We start from the raw sequence: 19,560 nt of genomic DNA, 5'->3' as shown, positions 1-19,560 counted from the left end.
GAGTGCACTGGCACCACTGGGGATGCAGTGCAGTGAGTCCAGAGAGTGCACTGGCACCAATGGGGCTGCAGTGCAGTGAGTCCAAAGAGTGCACTGGCACCACTGGGAATGCACTGCAGTGAATCCAGAGAGTGCACTGGCACCACTGGTGATGCAGTACAGTGAGTCCAGAGAGTGCACTGGCATTACTGGGGATGCAGTGCAGTGAGTCCAGAGAGTGCACTGGCACCACTGGGGATGCAGTGCAGTGAGTCCAGAGAGTGCACTGGCTCCACTGGGGATGCAGTGACGCGAGTCCAGAGAGTGCACTGGCACCACTGGGGATGCAGTGCAGTGAGTCCAGAGAGTGCACTGGCACCACTGTGGATGCAGTGCAGTGAGTCCAGAGATTGCACTGGCACCACTGGGGATGCAGTGCTGTGACTCCAGAGAGCGCACAGGCACCACTGGGGATGCAGTGCAGTGAGTCCAGAGAGTGCACTGGCACCACTGGGGATGCACTGCAGTGAGCCCAGAGAGTGCACTGGCACCAGTGGGAATGCACTGCAGTGAGTCCAGTGAGTGCACTGGCACCACTGGGGAAGCTGTGCAGTGAGTCCAGAGAGTGCAGGGGCACCACTGGTGATGCAGTGCAGTGAGTCCAGAGAGTGCACTGGCACCACTGGGGATGCAGTGCAGTGAGTCCAGTGAGTGTACTGGCACCACTGGGGATGCACTGCAGTGAGTCCAGAGAGTGCACTGGCACCTCTGAGAATGCACTTCAGTGAGTCCAGAGAGTGCACTGGCACCACTGGGGATGCAGTGCAGTGAGTCCAGAGAGTGCACTGGCACCAGTGGGGATGCAGTGCAGTGAGTCCAGAGAGTGCACTGGCACCACTGGGGATGTACTGCAGTGAGTCCAGAGAGTGCACTGGCACCACTGGGGATGTGTCCAGTGAGTCCCGTGAGTGCACTGGCACCACTGGGGATGCAGTGCAGTGAGTCCAGAGAGTACACTGGCACCACTGGTGATGCACTGCAGTGAGTCCAGACAGTGCACTGGCACCACTGGGGAAGCACTGCAGTGAGTCCAGAGAGTGCACTGGCACCACTGGGGATGCACTGCAGTGAGTCCAGAGAGTGCACTGTCACCACAGGGGATGCACTGCAGTGAGTCCAGAGAGTGCACTGTCACCACTGGGAATGCAGTGCAGTGAGTCCACAGAGTGCACTGGCACCACTGGGGATGCAGTGCAGTGAGACCAGAGAGTGCACTGGCACCACTGGGGATGCAGTGCAGTGAATCCAGTGAGTGCACTGGCACCACTGGGGATGCATTGCAGTGAGTCCAGAGAGTGCACTGGCACCACAGATGATGCAGTACAGTGAGTCCAGAGAGTGCACTGGCACCACTGGGGATGTAGTGCCGTGACTCGAGAGAGTGCACTTGCACCACTGGGGATGCAGTGCAGTGAGTCCAGAGAGTGCACTGGCACCACTGGGGATGCAGTGCAGTGAATCCAGTGAGTGCACTGGCACCACTGGGGATGCATTGCAGTGTGTCCAGAGAGTGCACTGGCACCACAGATGATGCAGTACAGTGAGTCCACAGAGTGCACTGGCACCACTGGGGATGCAGTGCAGTGAGTCCAGAGAGTGCACTGGCACCACTGGGGATGCAGTGCAGTGAATCCAGTGAGTGCACTGGCACCACTGGGGATGCATTGCAGTGAGTCCAGAGAGTGCACTGGCACCACAGATGATGCAGTACAGTGAGTCCAGTGAGTGCACTTGCACCACTGGGGATGCAGTGCAGTGAGTCCAGAGAGTGCACTGGCACCACTGGGGATGCACTGCAGTGAGTCCAGAGAGTGCACTGGCACCACTGGGGATGCAGTGCAGTGAGTCCAGAGAGTGCACTGGCACCACTGGTGATGCACTGCAGTGAGTCCAGAGATTGCACTGGCACCACTGTGGATGCAGTGCAGTGAGTCCAGAGACTTCACTGGCACCACTGGGAATGCAGAGAAGTGAGTGCAGAGAGTGCACTGGCACCACTGGGGATGCAGTGCAGTGAGTCCAGAGAGTGCACTGGCACCACTGGGGATGCAGTGCAGTGAGTCCAGAGAGTGCACTGGCAGCACCTGTGATGCAGTGCAGTGAGTCCAGAGAGTGCACTGGCACCAATGGGGCTGCAGTGCAGTGAGTCCAAAGAGTGCACTGGCACCACTGGGAATGCACTGCAGTGAGTCCAGAGAGTGCACTGGCACCACTGGTGATGCAGTACAGTGAGTCCAGAGAGTGCACTGGCACCACTGGGGATGCACTGCAGTGAGTCCAGAGAGTGCACTGGCACCACTGGGGATGCACTGCAGTGAGTCCAGAGATTGCACTGGCACCACTGGGGATGCAGTGCATTGAGTCCAGAGAGTGCACTGGCACCACTGGGGATGCAGTGCATTGAGTCCAGAGAGTGCACTGGCACAACTGGGGATGCACTTCAGTGAGTCCAGAGAGTGCACTGACACCACTGGGGATGCAGTGCAGTGAGTCCAGAGAGTGCACTGGCACCACTGGGGATGCAGTGCAGTGAGTCCAGAGAGTGCACTGGCACCACTGGGGATGTGTCCAGTGAGTCCAGTGAGTGCACTGGCACCACTGGGGATGCAGTGCAGTGAGTCCAGAGAGTACACTGGCACCAGTGGGGATGCAGTGCAGTGAGTCCAGAGAGTGCACTGGCACCACTGGGGATGCAGTGCAGTCAGTCCAGTGAGTGCACTGGCACCACTGGGGGTGCAGTACAGTGAGTCCAGAGAGTGCACTGGCCCCACTGGGGATGCACTGCAGTGAGTCCAGAGAGTGCACTAGCACCACTGGGGATGCAGTGCAGTGAGTCCAGAGAGTGCGCTGGAACCACTGGGGATGCAGTGCAGTGAGTCCAGAGAGTGCACTGGCACCACTGCGGATGCAGTGCAGTGAGTCCAGAGAGTGCACTGGCACCAGTGGGGATGCACTGCAGTGAGTCCAGTGAGTGCACTGGCACCACTGGGGATGCAGTGCAGTGAGTCCAGAGAGTGCACTGGCACCACTGGGGAAGCAGTGCAGTGAGTCCAGAGAGTGCAGTGGCACCACTAGGGATGCAGTGCAGTGAGTCCAGAGAGTGCACTGGCAGCACTGGGGATGCAGTGCAGTGAGTCCAGAGAGTGCACTGGCACCACTGGGGATGCAGTTCAGTGAGTCCAGAGAGTGCACTGGCACCACTGGGGATGCAGTGCAGTGAGTCCAGAGAGTGCACTGGCACCACTGAGAATGCACTTCAGTGAGTCCAGAGAGTGCACTGGCACCACTGGGGATGCAGTGCAGTGAGTCCAGAGATTGCACTGGCACCACTAGGGATGCAGTGCAGTGAGACCAGAGAGTGCACTGGCACCACTGGGGATGCAGTGCAGTGAGTCCAGAGAGTGCACTGGCACCACTGGGGATGCACTGCAGTGAGCCCAGAGAGTGCACTGGCACCAGTGGGGATGCAGTGCAGTGAGTCCAGTGAGTGCACTGGCACCACTGGGGATGCACTGCAGTGAGTCCAGAGAGTGCAGAGGCACCACTGGTGATGCAGTTTAGTGAGTCCAGAGAGTGCACTGGCACCACTGGGGATGCAGTGCAGTGAGTCCAGAGAGTGCAGAGGCACCACTGGTGATGCAGTTTAGTGAGTCCAGTGAGTGTACTGGCACCACAGGGGATGCACTGCAGTGAGTCCAGAGAGTGCACTGGCACCACTGAGAATGCACTTCAGTGAGTCCAGAGAGTGCACTGGCACCACTGGGGATGCACTTCAGTGAGTCCAGAGAGTGCACTGGCAACACTGGGGATGCAGTGCAGTGAGTCCAGAGAGTGCACTGGTACCACTTGGGATGCAGTGCAGTGAGTCCAGTGAGTGCACTGGCACCACTGGGGATGCAGTGCAGTGAGTCCAGAGAGTGCACTGGCACCACTGGGGATGCGGTGCCGGGAGTCCAGAGAGTGCTTTGGCACCAGTGGGGATGCACTGCAGTTACTCCAGAGAGTGCACTGGCACCACTGGGGATGCAGTGCAGTGAGTCCAGAGAGTGCACTGGCACCACTGGGGATGCACTTCAGTGAGTCCAGAGAGTGCACTGTCACCACTGGGGATGCACTGCAGTGAGTCCAGAGAGTGCACTGTCACCACTGGGGATGCAGTGCAGTGAGTCCAGAGAGTGCACTGGCACCACTGGGGATGCACTGCAGTGAGTCCAGAGAGTGCACTGGCACCACTGGGGATGCACTGCAGTGAATCCAGTGAGTGCACTGGCACCACTGGGGATACAGTGCAGTGAGTCCAGAGAGTGCACTGTCACCACTGGGGATGCATTGCAGTGAGTCCAGAGAGTGCACTGGCACCACTGGGGATGCATTGCAGTGAGTCCAGAGAGTGCACTGGCACCACTGGGGATGCATTGCAGTGAGTCCAGAGAGTGCACTGGCACCACTGGGGATGCATTGCAGTGAGTCCAGAGAGTGCACTGGCACCACAGATGATGCAGTACAGTGAGTCCAGTGAGTGCACTGGCACCACTGGGGATACAGTGCAGTGAGTCCAGAGAGTGCACTGTCACCACTGGGGATGCATTGCAGTGAGTCCAGAGAGTGCACTGGCACCAGTGGGGATGCAGTGCAGTGAGTCCAGAGAGTGCACTGGCACCAATGGGGCTGCAGTGCAGTGAGTCCAAAGAGTGCACTGGCACCACTGGGAATGCACTGCAGTGAGTCCAGAGAGTGCACTGGCACCACTGGTGATGCAGTACAGTGAGTCCAGAGAGTGCACTGGCACCACTGGGGATGCACTGCAGTGAGTCCAGAGAGTGCACTGGCACCACTGGGGATGCACTGCAGTGAGTCCAGAGATTGCACTGGCACCACTGGGGATGCAGTGCATTGAGTCCAGAGAGTGCACTGGCACCACTGGGGATGCAGTGCATTGAGTCCAGAGAGTGCACTGGCACAACTGGGGATGCACTTCAGTGAGTCCAGAGAGTGCACTGACACCACTGGGGATGCAGTGCAGTGAGTCCAGAGAGTGCACTGGCACCACTGGGGATGCAGTGCAGTGAGTCCAGAGAGTGCACTGGCACCACTGGGGATGTGTCCAGTGAGTCCAGTGAGTGCACTGGCACCACTGGGGATGCAGTGCAGTGAGTCCAGAGAGTACACTGGCACCAGTGGGGATGCAGTGCAGTGAGTCCAGAGAGTGCACTGGCACCACTGGGGATGCAGTGCAGTCAGTCCAGTGAGTGCACTGGCACCACTGGGGGTGCAGTACAGTGAGTCCAGAGAGTGCACTGGCCCCACTGGGGATGCACTGCAGTGAGTCCAGAGAGTGCACTAGCACCACTGGGGATGCAGTGCAGTGAGTCCAGAGAGTGCGCTGGAACCACTGGGGATGCAGTGCAGTGAGTCCAGAGAGTGCACTGGCACCACTGCGGATGCAGTGCAGTGAGTCCAGAGAGTGCACTGGCACCAGTGGGGATGCACTGCAGTGAGTCCAGTGAGTGCACTGGCACCACTGGGGATGCAGTGCAGTGAGTCCAGAGAGTGCACTGGCACCACTGGGGAAGCAGTGCAGTGAGTCCAGAGAGTGCAGTGGCACCACTAGGGATGCAGTGCAGTGAGTCCAGAGAGTGCACTGGCAGCACTGGGGATGCAGTGCAGTGAGTCCAGAGAGTGCACTGGCACCACTGGGGATGCAGTTCAGTGAGTCCAGAGAGTGCACTGGCACCACTGGGGATGCAGTGCAGTGAGTCCAGAGAGTGCACTGGCACCACTGAGAATGCACTTCAGTGAGTCCAGAGAGTGCACTGGCACCACTGGGGATGCAGTGCAGTGAGTCCAGAGATTGCACTGGCACCACTGGGGATGCAGTGCAGTGAGTCCAGAGAGTGCACTGGCACCACTGGGGATGCAGTGCAGTGAGTCCAGAGAGTGCACTGGCACCACTGGGGATGCACTGCAGTGAGCCCAGAGAGTGCACTGGCACCAGTGGGGATGCAGTGCAGTGAGTCCAGTGAGTGCACTGGCACCACTGGGGATGCACTGCAGTGAGTCCAGAGAGTGCAGAGGCACCACTGGTGATGCAGTTTAGTGAGTCCAGAGAGTGCACTAGCACCACTGGGGATGCAGTGCAGTGAGTCCAGAGAGTGCACTGGCACCACTGAGAATGCACTTCAGTGAGTCCAGAGAGTGCACTGGCACCACTGGGGATGCACTTCAGTGAGTCCAGAGAGTGCAGAGGTACCACTGGTGATGCAGTTTAGTGAGTCCAGTGAGTGTACTGGCACCACAGGGGATGCACTGCAGTGAGTCCAGAGAGTGCACTGGCACCACTGAGAATGCACTTCAGTGAGTCCAGAGAGTGCACTGGCACCACTGGGGATGCACTTCAGTGAGTCCAGAGAGTGCACTGGCACCACTGGGGATGCAGTGCAGTGAGTCCAGAGAGTGCACTGGTACCACTTGGGATGCAGTGCAGTGAGTCCAGTGAGTGCACTGGCACCACTGGGGATGCAGTGCAGTGAGTCCAGAGAGTGCACTGGCACCACTGGGGATGCGGTGCCGGGAGTCCAGAGAGTGCTTTGGCACCAGTGGGGATGCACTGCAGTTACTCCAGAGAGTGCACTGGCACCACTGGGGATGCAGTGCAGTGAGTCCAGAGAGTGCACTGGCACCACTGGGGATGCACTTCAGTGAGTCCAGAGAGTGCACTGTCACCACTGGGGATGCACTGCAGTGAGTCCAGAGAGTGCACTGTCACCACTGGGGATGCAGTGCAGTGAGTCCAGAGAGTGCACTGGCACCACTGGGGATGCACTGCAGTGAGTCCAGAGAGTGCACTGGCACCACTGGGGATGCACTGCAGTGAATCCAGTGAGTGCACTGGCACCACTGGGGATACAGTGCAGTGAGTCCAGAGAGTGCACTGTCACCACTGGGGATGCATTGCAGTGAGTCCAGAGAGTGCACTGGCACCACTGGGGATGCATTGCAGTGAGTCCAGAGAGTGCACTGGCACCACTGGGGATGCATTGCAGTGAGTCCAGAGAGTGCACTGGCACCACTGGGGATGCATTGCAGTGAGTCCAGAGAGTGCACTGGCACCACAGATGATGCAGTACAGTGAGTCCAGTGAGTGCACTGGCACCACTGGGGATACAGTGCAGTGAGTCCAGAGAGTGCACTGTCACCACTGGGGATGCATTGCAGTGAGTCCAGAGAGTGCACTGGCACCACTGGGGATGCAGTGCAGTGAGTCCAGAGAGTGCACTGGCACCACTGGGGATGCAGTGCAGTGAGTCCAGAGAGTGCACTGGCAGCACCTGTGATGCAGTGCAGTGAGTCCAGAGAGTGCACTGGCACCAATGGGGCTGCAGTGCAGTGAGTCCAGAGAGTGCACTGGCACCACTGGGAATGCACTGCAGTGAGTCCAGAGAGTGCACTGGCACCACTGGTGATGCAGTACAGTGAGTCCAGAGAGTGCACTGGCACCACTGGGGATGCACTGCAGTGAGTCCAGAGAGTGCACTGGCACCACTGGGGATGCACTGCAGTGAGTCCAGAGATTGCACTGGCACCACTGGGGATGCAGTGCATTGAGTCCAGAGAGTGCACTGGCAAAACTGGGGATGCAGTGCATTGAGTCCAGAGAGTGCACTGGCACAACTGGGGATGCACTTCAGTGAGTCCAGAGAGTGCACTGACACCACTGGGGATGCAGTGCAGTGAGTCCAGAGAGTGCACTGGCACCACTGGGGATGCAGTGCAGTGAGTCCAGAGAGTGCACTGGCACCACTGGGGATGTGTCCAGTGAGTCCAGTGAGTGCACTGGCACCACTGGGGACGCAGTGCAGTGAGTCCAGAGAGTACACTGGCACCAGTGGGGATGCAGTGCAGTGAGTCCAGAGAGTGCACTGGCACCACTGGGGATGCAGTGCAGTCAGTCCAGTGAGTGCACTGGCACCACTGGGGATGCAGTACAGTGAGTCCAGAGAGTGCACTGGCACCACTGGGGATGCACTGCAGTGAGTCCAGAGAGTGCACTAGCACCACTGGGGATGCAGTGCAGTGAGTCCAGAGAGTGCGCTGGAACCACTGGGGATGCAGTGCAGTGAGTCCAGAGAGTGCACTGGCACCACTGCGGATGCAGTGCAGTGAGACCAGAGAGTGCACTGGCACCAGTGGGGATGCAGTGCAGTGAGTCCAGTGAGTGCACTGGCACCACTGGGGATGCAGTGCAGTGAGTCCAGAGAGTGCACTGGCACCACTGGGGAAGCAGTGCAGTGAGTCCAGAGAGTGCAGTGGCACCACTAGGGATGCAGTGCAGTGAGTCCAGAGAGTGCACTGGCAGCACTGGGGATGCAGTGCAGTGAGTCCAGAGAGTGCACTGGCACCACTGGGGATGCAGTTCAGTGAGTCCAGAGAGTGCACTGGCACCACTGGGGATGCAGTGCAGTGAGTCCAGAGAGTGCACTGGCACCACTGAGAATGCACTTCAGTGAGTCCAGAGAGTGCACTGGCACCACTGGGGATGCAGTGCAGTGAGTCCAGAGATTGCACTGGCACCACTGGGGATGCAGTGCAGTGAGTGCAGAGAGTGCACTGGCACCACTGGGGATGCACTGCAGTGAGTCCAGAGAGTGCACTGGCACCACTGGGGATGCACTGGAGTGAGCCCAGAGAGTGCACTGGCACCAGTGGGGATGCACTGCAGTGAGTCCAGTGAGTGCACTGGCACCACTGGGGATGCACTGCAGTGAGTCCAGAGAGTGCAGAGGCACCACTGGTGATGCAGTTTAGTGAGTCCAGAGAGTGCACTGGCACCACTGGGGATGCAGTGCAGTGAGTCCAGTGAGTGTACTGGCACCACAGGGGATGCACTGCAGTGAGTCCAGAGAGTGCACTGGCACCACTGAGAATGCACTTCAGTGAGTCCAGAGAGTGCACTGGCACCACTGGGGATGCACTTCAGTGAGTCCAGAGAGTGCACTGGCACCACTGGGGATGCACTGCAGTGAGTCCAGAGAGTGCACTGGCACCACTGGGGATGCAGTGCTGTGACTCCAGAGAGTGCACTGGCACCACTGGGGATGCAGTGCAGTGAGTCCAGAGAGTGCACTGGCACCACTGGGGATGCGGTGCCGGGAGTCCAGAGAGTGCTTTGGCACCAGTGGGGATGCACTGCAGTTACTCCAGAGAGTGCACTGGCACCACTGGGGATGCAGTGCAGTGAGTCCAGAGAGTGCACTGGCACCACTGGGGATGCACTTCAGTGAGTCCAGAGAGTGCACTGTCACCACTGGGGATGCACTGCAGTGAGTCCAGAGAGTGCACTGTCACCACTGGGGATGCAGTGCAGTGAGTCCAGAGAGTGCACTGGCACCACTGGGGATGCACTGCAGTGAGTCCAGAGAGTGCACTGGCACCACTGGGGATGCACTGCAGTGAATCCAGTCAGTGCACTGGCACCACTGGGGATACAGTGCAGTGAGTCCAGAGAGTGCACTGTCACCACTGGGGATGCATTGCAGTGAGTCCAGAGAGTGCACTGGCACCACTGGGGATGCATTGCAGTGAGTCCAGAGAGTGCACTGGCACCACTGGGGATGCAGTGCAGTGAGTCCAGAGAGTGCACTGGCACCAGTGGGGATGCACTGCAGTGAGTCCAGTGAGTGCACTGGCACCACTGGGGATGTAGTGCAGTGAGTCCAGAGAGTGCACTTGCACCACTGGGGATGCAGTGCAGTGAGTCCAGAGAGTGCACTGGCACCACTGGGGATACAGTGCAGTGAATCCAGTGAGTGCACTGGCACCACTGGGGATGCAGTGCAGTGAGTCCAGAGAGTGCACTGGCACCACTGGGGATGCATTGCAGTGAGTCCAGAGAGTGCACTGGCACCACTGGGGATGCAGTGCAGTGAGTCCAGAGAGTGCACTGGCACCACTGGGGATGCAGTGCAGTGAGTCCAGAGAGTGCACTGGCACCACTGGGGATGCACTGCAGTGAGTCCAGAGAGTGCACTGGCACCACTGGGGATGCACTGCAGTGAGTCCAGAGATTGCACTGGCACCACTGTGGATGCAGTGCAGTGAGTCCAGAGACTTCACTGGCACCACTGGGAATGCAGAGAAGTGAGTGCAGAGAGTGCACTGGCACCACTGGGGATGCAGTGCAGTGAGTCCAGAGAGTGCACTGGCACCACTGGGGATGCAGTGCAGTGAATCCAGAGAGTGCCCTGGCACCACCTGTGATGCAGTGCAGTGAGTCCAGAGAGTGCACTGGCACCAATGGGGCTGCAGTGCAGTGAGTCCAAAGAGTGCACTGGCACCACTGGGAATGCACTGCAGTGAGTCCAGATAGTGCACTGGCACCACTGGTGATGCAGTACAGTGAGTCCAGAGAGTGCACTGGCACCACTGGGGATGCACTGCAGTGAGTCCAGAGAGTGCACTGGCACCACTGGGGATGCACTTCAGTGAGTCCAGAGATTGCACTGGCACCACTGGGGATGCAGTGCATTGAGTCCAGAGAGTGCACTGGCACAACTGGGGATGCACTTCAGTGAGTCCAGAGAGTGCACTGACACCACTGGGGATGCAGTGCAGTGAGTCCAGAGAGTGCACTGGCACCACTGGGGATGCACTGCAGTGAGTCCAGAGAGTACACTGGCACCAGTGGGGATGCAGTGCAGTGAGTCCAGAGAGTGCACTGGCACCACTGGGGATGCACTGCAGTGAGTCCAGGGATTGCACTGGCACCAGTGGGGATGTGTCCAGTGAGTCCAGTGAGTGCACTGGCACCACTGGGGATGCAGTGCAGTGAGTCCAGAGAGTACACTGGCACCAGTGGGGATGCAGTGCAGTGAGTCCAGAGAGTGCACTGGCACCACTGGGGATGCAGTGCAGTCAGTCCAGGTTACACCTCCCCTCCAGTTCAGCTTACACCTGAAAGATATCTACTAGACCGGATCGTCTTGAAGCCCCCCCTCTAGCTCAACCACACAAATAGTACACCAAAACTAAAGAATTTACTAAACTAATTAAACTAAAGCATTTTACAGTCTTAGTATAGGCGATAGAAAAGACACTTAGACGCGATAGAGACCCCAGTACCGTAAGGGAAAGATGAAATAGCAGTGAAACAATCAAAGCGACAGACAGCAAAGATCAACCCTTGTACCTTTTGCATCATGGTTTAGCGAGAACAACCAAGCAAAGTGAACTAAAGTTTGCCCCCCCGAAACCCAAGCGAGCTACTTTCAAGCAGTTAAAGAGAGCGAACCCGTCTCTGTTGCAAAAGAGTGGGATGACTTGTCAGTAGAGGTGAAAAGCCAACCGAGCTGGGTGATAGCTGGTTACCTGTGAAACGAATCTAAGTTCCCCCTTAATCCTCCCTACCGGACATCCTGAACCCTAATGAGATGATTAAGAGCTATTTAATGGAGGGACAGCTCCATTAAAAAAGGACACAACCTCGACTAGCGGATAATTCTTACTACTGATCCTACCGTGGGCCCTAAAGCAGCCATCAAAAAAGAGTGCGTCAAAGCTCCACCACCTAAAAATACCAAAATAAGATGATTCCCTTATCACAAACAGGTCAACCTATGAATATAGGAGAATTAATGCTAAAATAAGTAACTCAGGGCCACACCCCTCTAACGGCGCAAGCTTACATAGAAACATTATTAACAGACCTAGACAGATACAAAAACCCCTACAAGACCACGTATTAACTAACCCTGTTAACCCGACTCAGGAGCGCCTATAAGAGCGATTAAAATCTGTGAAAGGAACTCGGCAAATTAATAAGGCCCGACTGTTTACCAAAAACATAGCCTTCAGCAAATTAAACAAGTATTGAAGGTGATGCCTGCCCGGTGACTTAGGTTTAACGGCCGCGGTATCCTAACCGTGCAAAGGTAGCGCAATCAATTGTCCCATAAATCGAGACTTGTATGAATGGCTAAACGAGGTCTTAACTGTCTCTCACAGATAATCAGTGAAATTGATCTCCCCGTGCAAAAGCGGGGATGTGAACATAAGACGAGAAGACCCTGTGGAACTTAAAAATCAACGACCACCGCGAATCCTCAATCAACCCCACTGGGGCCACTACCATCGCAGAGCCTGGTCGATATTTTTCGGTTGGGGCGACCTTGGAGGAGAACAAATCCTCCAAAAACAAGACCATACCTCTTTACCTAGAGCTACCCCTCAAAGTGCTAACAGTGACCAGACCCAATATAATTGATTAATGGACCAAGCTACCCCAGGGATAACAGCGCAATCCCCCTCAAGAGCCCATATCGACAGGGGGGTTTACGACCTCGATGTTGGATCAGGACATCCTAATGGTGCAGCCGCTATTAAGGGTTCGTTTGTTCAACGATTAACAGTCCTACGTGATCTGAGTTCAGACCGGAGCAATCCAGGTCGGTTTCTATCTATGACACACTCTCCCCAGTACGAAAGGACCGGGAAAGTGGGGCCAATACCACAAGCACGCCCCCCGCCTCTAAGCAGTGAAACCAACTAAACCGTGAAGAGGGCCTTCCCCCACCACTTTCAATCCTAGAAAAGGACCAGCTAGAGTGGCAGAGCCCGGCAAGTGCAGAAGGCTTAAGCCCTTTCCCCAGAGGTTCAAATCCTCTCCCTAGCTTCACCCATGATTCAAATAACAACACTAAGCTGCCTCATTATATCCCTCCTATACATCATCCCAATCCTGATTGCCGTAGCCTTCCTAACCCTAGTAGAACGGAAAATCCTAAGCTACATACAATCCCGCAAAGGCCCTAACGTTGTCGGGCCTTTTGGCCTACTTCAACCATTTGCGGACGGACTGAAACTATTTACCAAAGAGCCCATCCGACCCTCTACCTCTTCCCCACTTCTATTCATTCTGATACCAATACTAGCCCTTGTCCTAGCCCTCACCACTTGAGCACCACTACCACTCCCATTTCCCCTAGCAGATCTAAACCTCGGAGTTCTCTTCCTAATAGCCATGTCAAGCCTAGCCGTCTACTCAGTCCTATGATCAGGCTGAGCCTCGAACTCAAAATACGCACTAATCGGAGCCCTACGGGCAGTAGCACAGACCATTTCATACGAAGTGACACTGGCCATAATCCTGCTATCAATAATCATACTAAGCGGAAGCTACACACTCAGCTCCTTTGCCATCGCACAGGAGCCTCTATACTTCATTTTCTCCTCATGACCCCTAGCAATAATATGATACGTATCCACCCTAGCAGAGACAAACCGAGCTCCTTTTGACCTCACAGAGGGTGAATCTGAGCTAGTCTCAGGGTTTAACGTTGAATACGCCGCAGGACCCTTCGCCTTATTCTTCCTAGCTGAATATGCGAACATTATGCTAATAAATACACTTACAGCCATCATATTCCTAAACCCAAGCGCCCTAGGGCCACCCACAGAACTATTCCCCATCATCCTAGCCACAAAAGTCCTCCTACTATCTTCTGGTTTCTTATGGGTCCGAGCTTCATACCCACGATTCCGATATGACCAACTAATGCACCTACTATGAAAAAACTTCCTACCCCTCACACTAGCTCTGTGCCTCTGACACATCAGCATACCTATCTGCTATGCAGGCCTACCTCCTTACATAAGGAAATGTGCCTGAACTACAAAGGGTCACTATGATAAAGTGAACATAGAGGTATAACAGCCCTCTCATTTCCTGTTGACCTTAGAAAAGTAGGAATTGAACCCACACAAGAGAAATCAAAATTCTCCATACTTCCCTTATATTATTTTCTAGTAGAGTCAGCTAATCAAGCTATCGGGCCCATACCCCGAAAATGATGGTTTAACCCCCTCCTCTACTAATGAACCCTTACGCGACCCCAATCATAACCTTCAGCCTCATCTTGGGCACCACAATCACAATTTCCAGCAACCACTGAGTTCTGGCCTGGACAGGACTGGAGATCAACGCACTAGCCATCATTCCCCTAATTGCCAAATCCCACCACCCACGAGCAGTAGAAGCCGCAACGAAATACTTCCTAACCCAAGCAGCTGCTTCCGCCCTGGTCCTATTCTCTAGCATAACCAATGCCTGAGTCACCGGCCAATGAGACATCACACAAATAAACCACCCAACCTCCTGTCTACTACTGACAGCAGCAATCGCTATTAAACTGGGCCTAGTGCCATTTCACTTCTGATTCCCAGAAGTACTACAAGGATCGCCACTAATAACAGCCCTGCTACTCTCGACCCTCATAAAATTCCCCCCACTAACCCTGCTCCTACTAACATCCAAATCCCTCGACCCAGCTCTACTCACCGCCATGGCCCTAGCCTCAACAGCACTAGGAGGCTGAATAGGACTGAACCAAACACAAACACGCAAAATCCTAGCCTTCTCGTCCATCTCCCACTTAGGCTGAATCGCCATCATCCTAGTTTACAGCCCCAAATTGGCCTTACTTACCTTCTACCTATACACAATCATAACATCAGCCGTATTCCTAGCCCTTAACAAAATCAAAGCCCTTAACCTATCCATGATCACAACCTCATGAACAAAAACCCCAGTGCTAAACGCCACCCTAATACTAGTACTTTTATCCCTAGCAGGCCTCCCCCCATTAACAGGCTTTATACCAAAGTGACTTATCATCCAAGAACTAACTAAACAGGAAATAACACCAGCAGCCATGGCAATTGCCATGCTATCACTGCTCAGCCTCTTCTTCTACCTACGCCTCGCATACCACTCAACAATTACCCTTCCCCCCAACTCCTCTAACCACATAAAACAATGATACACTAGCAAAGCCCCAAGCACACCTACTGCGGTCCTTGCCTCACTATCAATCCTCTTACTTCCCCTGTCCCCAATAATACATGCCATTGTCTAGAAACTTAGGATAACACCCCAAACCGAAGGCCTTCAAAGCCTTAAATAAGAGTTAAACCCTCTTAGTTTCTGCACATTAAGACTTACAGAATATTAACCTGTATCTTCTGAATGCAAGTCAGACGCTTTAATTAAGCTAAAGCCTCCCTAGACAGATGGGCTTCGATCCCACAAAACTCTAGTTAACAGCTAAATGCCTAAACCAATTGGCTTCTGCCTACAAAGACCCTGACGCACCCTAGTGCGCATCGATGAGCTTGCAACTCAACATGAATTTCACTACAGAGCCGATAAGAAGAGGAATTAAACCTCTGTAAAAAGGACTACAGCCTAACGCTTCAACACTCAGCCATCTTACCCGTCACCTTCATCAACCGATGACTATTTTCCACTAACCATAAGGATATTGGCACCCTGTACCTCATCTTCGGGGCATGAGCAGGAATAGTCGGCACCGCACTCAGCCTATTAATCCGCGCAGAACTAGGACAACCAGGAACTCTCCTAGGCGACGACCAAATTTACAATGTAATCGTTACCACTCACGCCTTTGTAATAAGCTTCTTTATAGTCATACCCATCATGATCGGAGGATTCGGCAACTGATTAGTCCCCCTCATAATCGGTGCCCCCGACATAGCATTCCCGCGAATAAACAACATAAGCTTTTGACTCCTCCCCCCATCATTCCTCCTCCTACTAGCCTCATCCACTGTAGAAGCTGGCGCCGGCACAGGCTGAACTGTCTACCCTCCCCTAGCAGGTAACCTTGCCCACGCCGGAGCTTCAGTAGACCTGGCTATCTTCTCACTCCACTTAGCCGGTATCTCCTCCATCCTTGGGGCCATCAACTTTATCACCACAGCCATCAACATAAAACCCCCCGCACTCTCACAATACCAAACCCCACTATTTGTCTGATCCGTACTAATTACCGCCATCCTACTCCTTCTATCACTCCCCGTACTCGCCGCCGGTATTACAATATTACTAACTGATCGAAACCTAAACACCACATTCTTCGACCCCGCTGGAGGAGGAGACCCAATCCTGTACCAACACCTATTCTGATTCTTCGGACACCCAGAAGTCTATATTCTGATCCTACCGGGGTTCGGAATCATCTCACACGTAGTCACGTACTACTCAGGCAAAAAGGAGCCCTTCGGCTACATGGGAATAGTCTGAGCCATACTATCCATCGGCTTCCTAGGATTCATCGTCTGAGCTCACCACATGTTTACAGTAGGAATAGACGTTGATACCCGAGCCTACTTTACATCAGCCACTATAATCATTGCCATCCCTACCGGAATCAAAGTATTTAGCTGACTAGCCACCCTGCACGGAGGAACAATCAAATGAGACCCCCCCAATACTATGAGCTCTAGGATTTATCTTCCTATTTACCATCGGAGGATTAACAGGAATCGTTCTTGCAAACTCTTCCCTAGACATCGCCCTGCACGACACGTACTACGTAGTTGCCCACTTCCACTACGTCCTATCCATAGGCGCCGTCTTTGCCATTCTAGCAGGATTTACTCACTGATTCCCACTACTCACTGGGTTTACCCTACACCAAACATGAGCTAAAGCCCACTTCGGGGTAATATTTACAGGAGTAAACCTAACGTTCTTCCCCCAGCACTTCCTAGGCCTAGCAGGAATACCCCGACGATACTCGGACTATCCCGACGCCTACACACTATGAAACACCATTTCCTCCATCGGCTCCCTAATCTCAATAGTAGCCGTAATCATACTAATATTCATCATCTGAGAAGCCTTTTCGGCCAAACGAAAAGTCCTACAACCAGAACTAACTACCACAAACGTTGAATGAATCCACGGCTGCCCTCCCCCATACCATACTTTCGAGGAACCGGCCTTCGTCCAAGTACAAGAAAGGAAGGAATCGAACCCTCACATGCTGGTTTCAAGCCAACTGCATTAACCGCTCATGCTTCTTTCTTATGAGACGTTAGTAAACCAATTACATAGCCTTGTCAAGACTAAATCACAGGTAAAAATCCTGTACATCTCATGTGGCCAACCACTCCCAACTAGGATTCCAAGACGCCTCATCACCCATCATAGAAGAACTCGTTGAATTCCACGACCACGCCCTAATCGTTGCCCTAGCTATCTGCAGCCTAGTTCTCTACCTTTTAGCCCACATACTAACAGAAAAACTCTCGTCCAATGCTGTAGACGCCCAAGAAGTAGAGCTGATCTGGACAATCCTACCTGCTATCGTCCTGGTACTCCTCGCCCTCCCATCCCTACAAATCCTCTACATAATGGACAAAATCGATGAACCAGACCTCACCCTAAAAGCCATCGGCCACCAATGATACTGAAGCTACGAATACACAGACTTCAAAGACCTATCATTCGACTCCTACATAGTGCCCACCCCAGACTTACCCAACGGCCACTTCCGACTGCTAGAAGTTGACCACCGCGTAGTTATCCCAATAGAATCCCCCATCCGCGTGATCATTACTGCAGGAGACGTACTCCACTCCTGAGCAGTCCCAACGCTCGGAGTTAAAACAGACGCAATCCCAGGCCGACTAAACCAAACTTCATTCATTACCACCCGGCCTGGGATTTTTTACGGACAATGCTCAGAAATTTGCGGGGCTAATCACAGCTACATACCCATTGTAGTAGAATCAACCCCACTCCCACATTTCGAGGCCTGATCGTCCCTTCTATCATCATCCTAATCATTAAGAAGCTATGCAACAGCACTAGCCTTTTAAGCTAGCCAAAGAGGGACTTCCCCCTCCTTAATGATATGCCACAGCTTAACCCCGCACCATGATTTTCAATCATAATTATAACCTGATTAACCCTAGCACTCCTCATCCAACCAAAACTACTAGCCTTCACCACAACCAACCCCCCATCAAATAAGACCTCCCTCACTACCAAACCCACACCATGATCCTGACCATGAACCTAAGCTTCTTTGACCAATTTTCCAGCCCCAATCTATTTGGCATCCCCTTAATCCTACTATCCCTACTCTTCCCAGCCCTACTATTCCCGTCCCCAAACAACCGATGAATCAACAACCGCCTTTCTACTATCCAAACATGACTCCTTCACCTAATCACAAAACAACTAATAGTCCCACTCAACAAAAATGGCCACAAATGAGCCATAATATTTACATCCCTAATAATCATACTTCTTACAATCAACCTTCTAGGCCTCCTTCCATATACATTCACCCCAACCACCCAACTATCTATGAACATAGCCCTAGCCTTCCCACTATGGCTCGCCACACTACTAACAGGCCTACGAAACCAACCATCAGCCTCTTTAGCCCACCTATTACCCGAAGGTACCCCTACACCCCTAATCCCCGCACTAATCCTGATCGAAACAACCAGCCTACTAATCCGCCCCCTAGCCCTCGGAGTCCGCCTTACAGCCAACCTTACAGCAGGACACTTACTCATCCAACTCATCTCTACAGCCTCCATTGCATTAATACCCACCCTTCCTGCAGTATCCATCCTAACAATAATCATCCTACTACTCCTAACCATCCTAGAAGTAGCAGTAGCCATAATCCAGGCCTACGTCTTCGTGCTCCTTCTAAGCCTATACTTACAAGAAAACATCTAATGGCACACCAAGCACACTCATACCACATAGTTGACCCAAGCCCTTGACCAATCTTCGGGGCAGCCGCCGCCCTACTCACAACCTCAGGATTAATCATGTGATTCCACTACAACTCATCCATACTACTAACCCTAGGCCTCATCTCAATACTCCTAGTAATACTCCAATGATGACGAGACATTGTACGAGAAAGCACCTTCCAAGGCCATCACACTCCCACAGTCCAAAAAGGCCTACGATACGGCATAATCCTTTTCATCACATCCGAAGCATTCTTCTTCTTAGGGTTCTTCTGAGCGTTCTTCCACTCGAGCCTGGCCCCAACCCCAGAACTAGGAGGCCAATGACCCCCAACAGGAATTAAACCACTCAACCCGATAGAAGTCCCCCTACTAAACACAGCCATCCTACTAGCCTCAGGCGTTACCGTAACGTGAGCCCATCACAGCATCACAGAAGGAAACCGAAAACACGCCATCCACGCCCTAACCCTAACGATCCTCCTGGGATTCTACTTCACAGCCCTACAAGCAATAGAATACCACGAAGCCCCATTCTCAATCGCCGATAGCGTCTACGGATCTACCTTCTTCGTTGCCACTGGATTCCACGGACTCCACGTAATCATCGGATCCTCCTTCCTGACCGTCTGCCTCTTCCGACTGATCAAGTTCCACTTTACATCAGACCACCACTTCGGATTCGAGGCAGCAGCCTGATACTGACACTTCGTAGACGTCATCTGACTATTCCTCTACATAACCATCTACTGATGAGGATCTTGCTCTTCTAGTATATTAATTACAATTGACTTCCAATCTCTAGAATCTGGTATAAACCCAGAGGAGAGCAATGAACGCACTCATGTTCATATTCGCCCTATCATCAATCCTAAGCGCCGCCCTAACCGCATTAAACTTCTGACTCGCCCAAATAAACCCCGACTCAGAGAAACTCTCACCGTA

At 53.6% G+C, this 19,560-nt stretch overlaps 2 long non-coding RNA genes across 2 annotated transcripts in view; one reads left to right on the top strand and one right to left on the bottom strand.

Moving 5' to 3' along the window:
• LOC310881614 overlaps positions 1 to 19,560 on the top strand; it is a 286,587-nt gene that overhangs the window by 181,706 nt on the left and 85,321 nt on the right. The window lies entirely within an intron of this gene.
• LOC310881615 overlaps positions 13,599 to 19,560 on the bottom strand; it is a 106,765-nt gene continuing 100,803 nt past the window's right edge. Inside the window, exon 2 of the long non-coding RNA XR_014572470.1 lies at positions 13,599 to 19,010. This is a non-coding gene — a long non-coding RNA (uncharacterized lncRNA). The remainder of the gene's footprint in view (positions 19,011 to 19,560) is intronic.

The sequence above is a fragment of the Anser anser genome, assembly GCF_964211835.1.
Source record: "Anser anser genome assembly, chromosome: 14".
Taxonomy (NCBI): domain Eukaryota; kingdom Metazoa; phylum Chordata; class Aves; order Anseriformes; family Anatidae; genus Anser; species Anser anser.
This window is presented reverse-complemented; position numbering and strand designations above follow the sequence as displayed.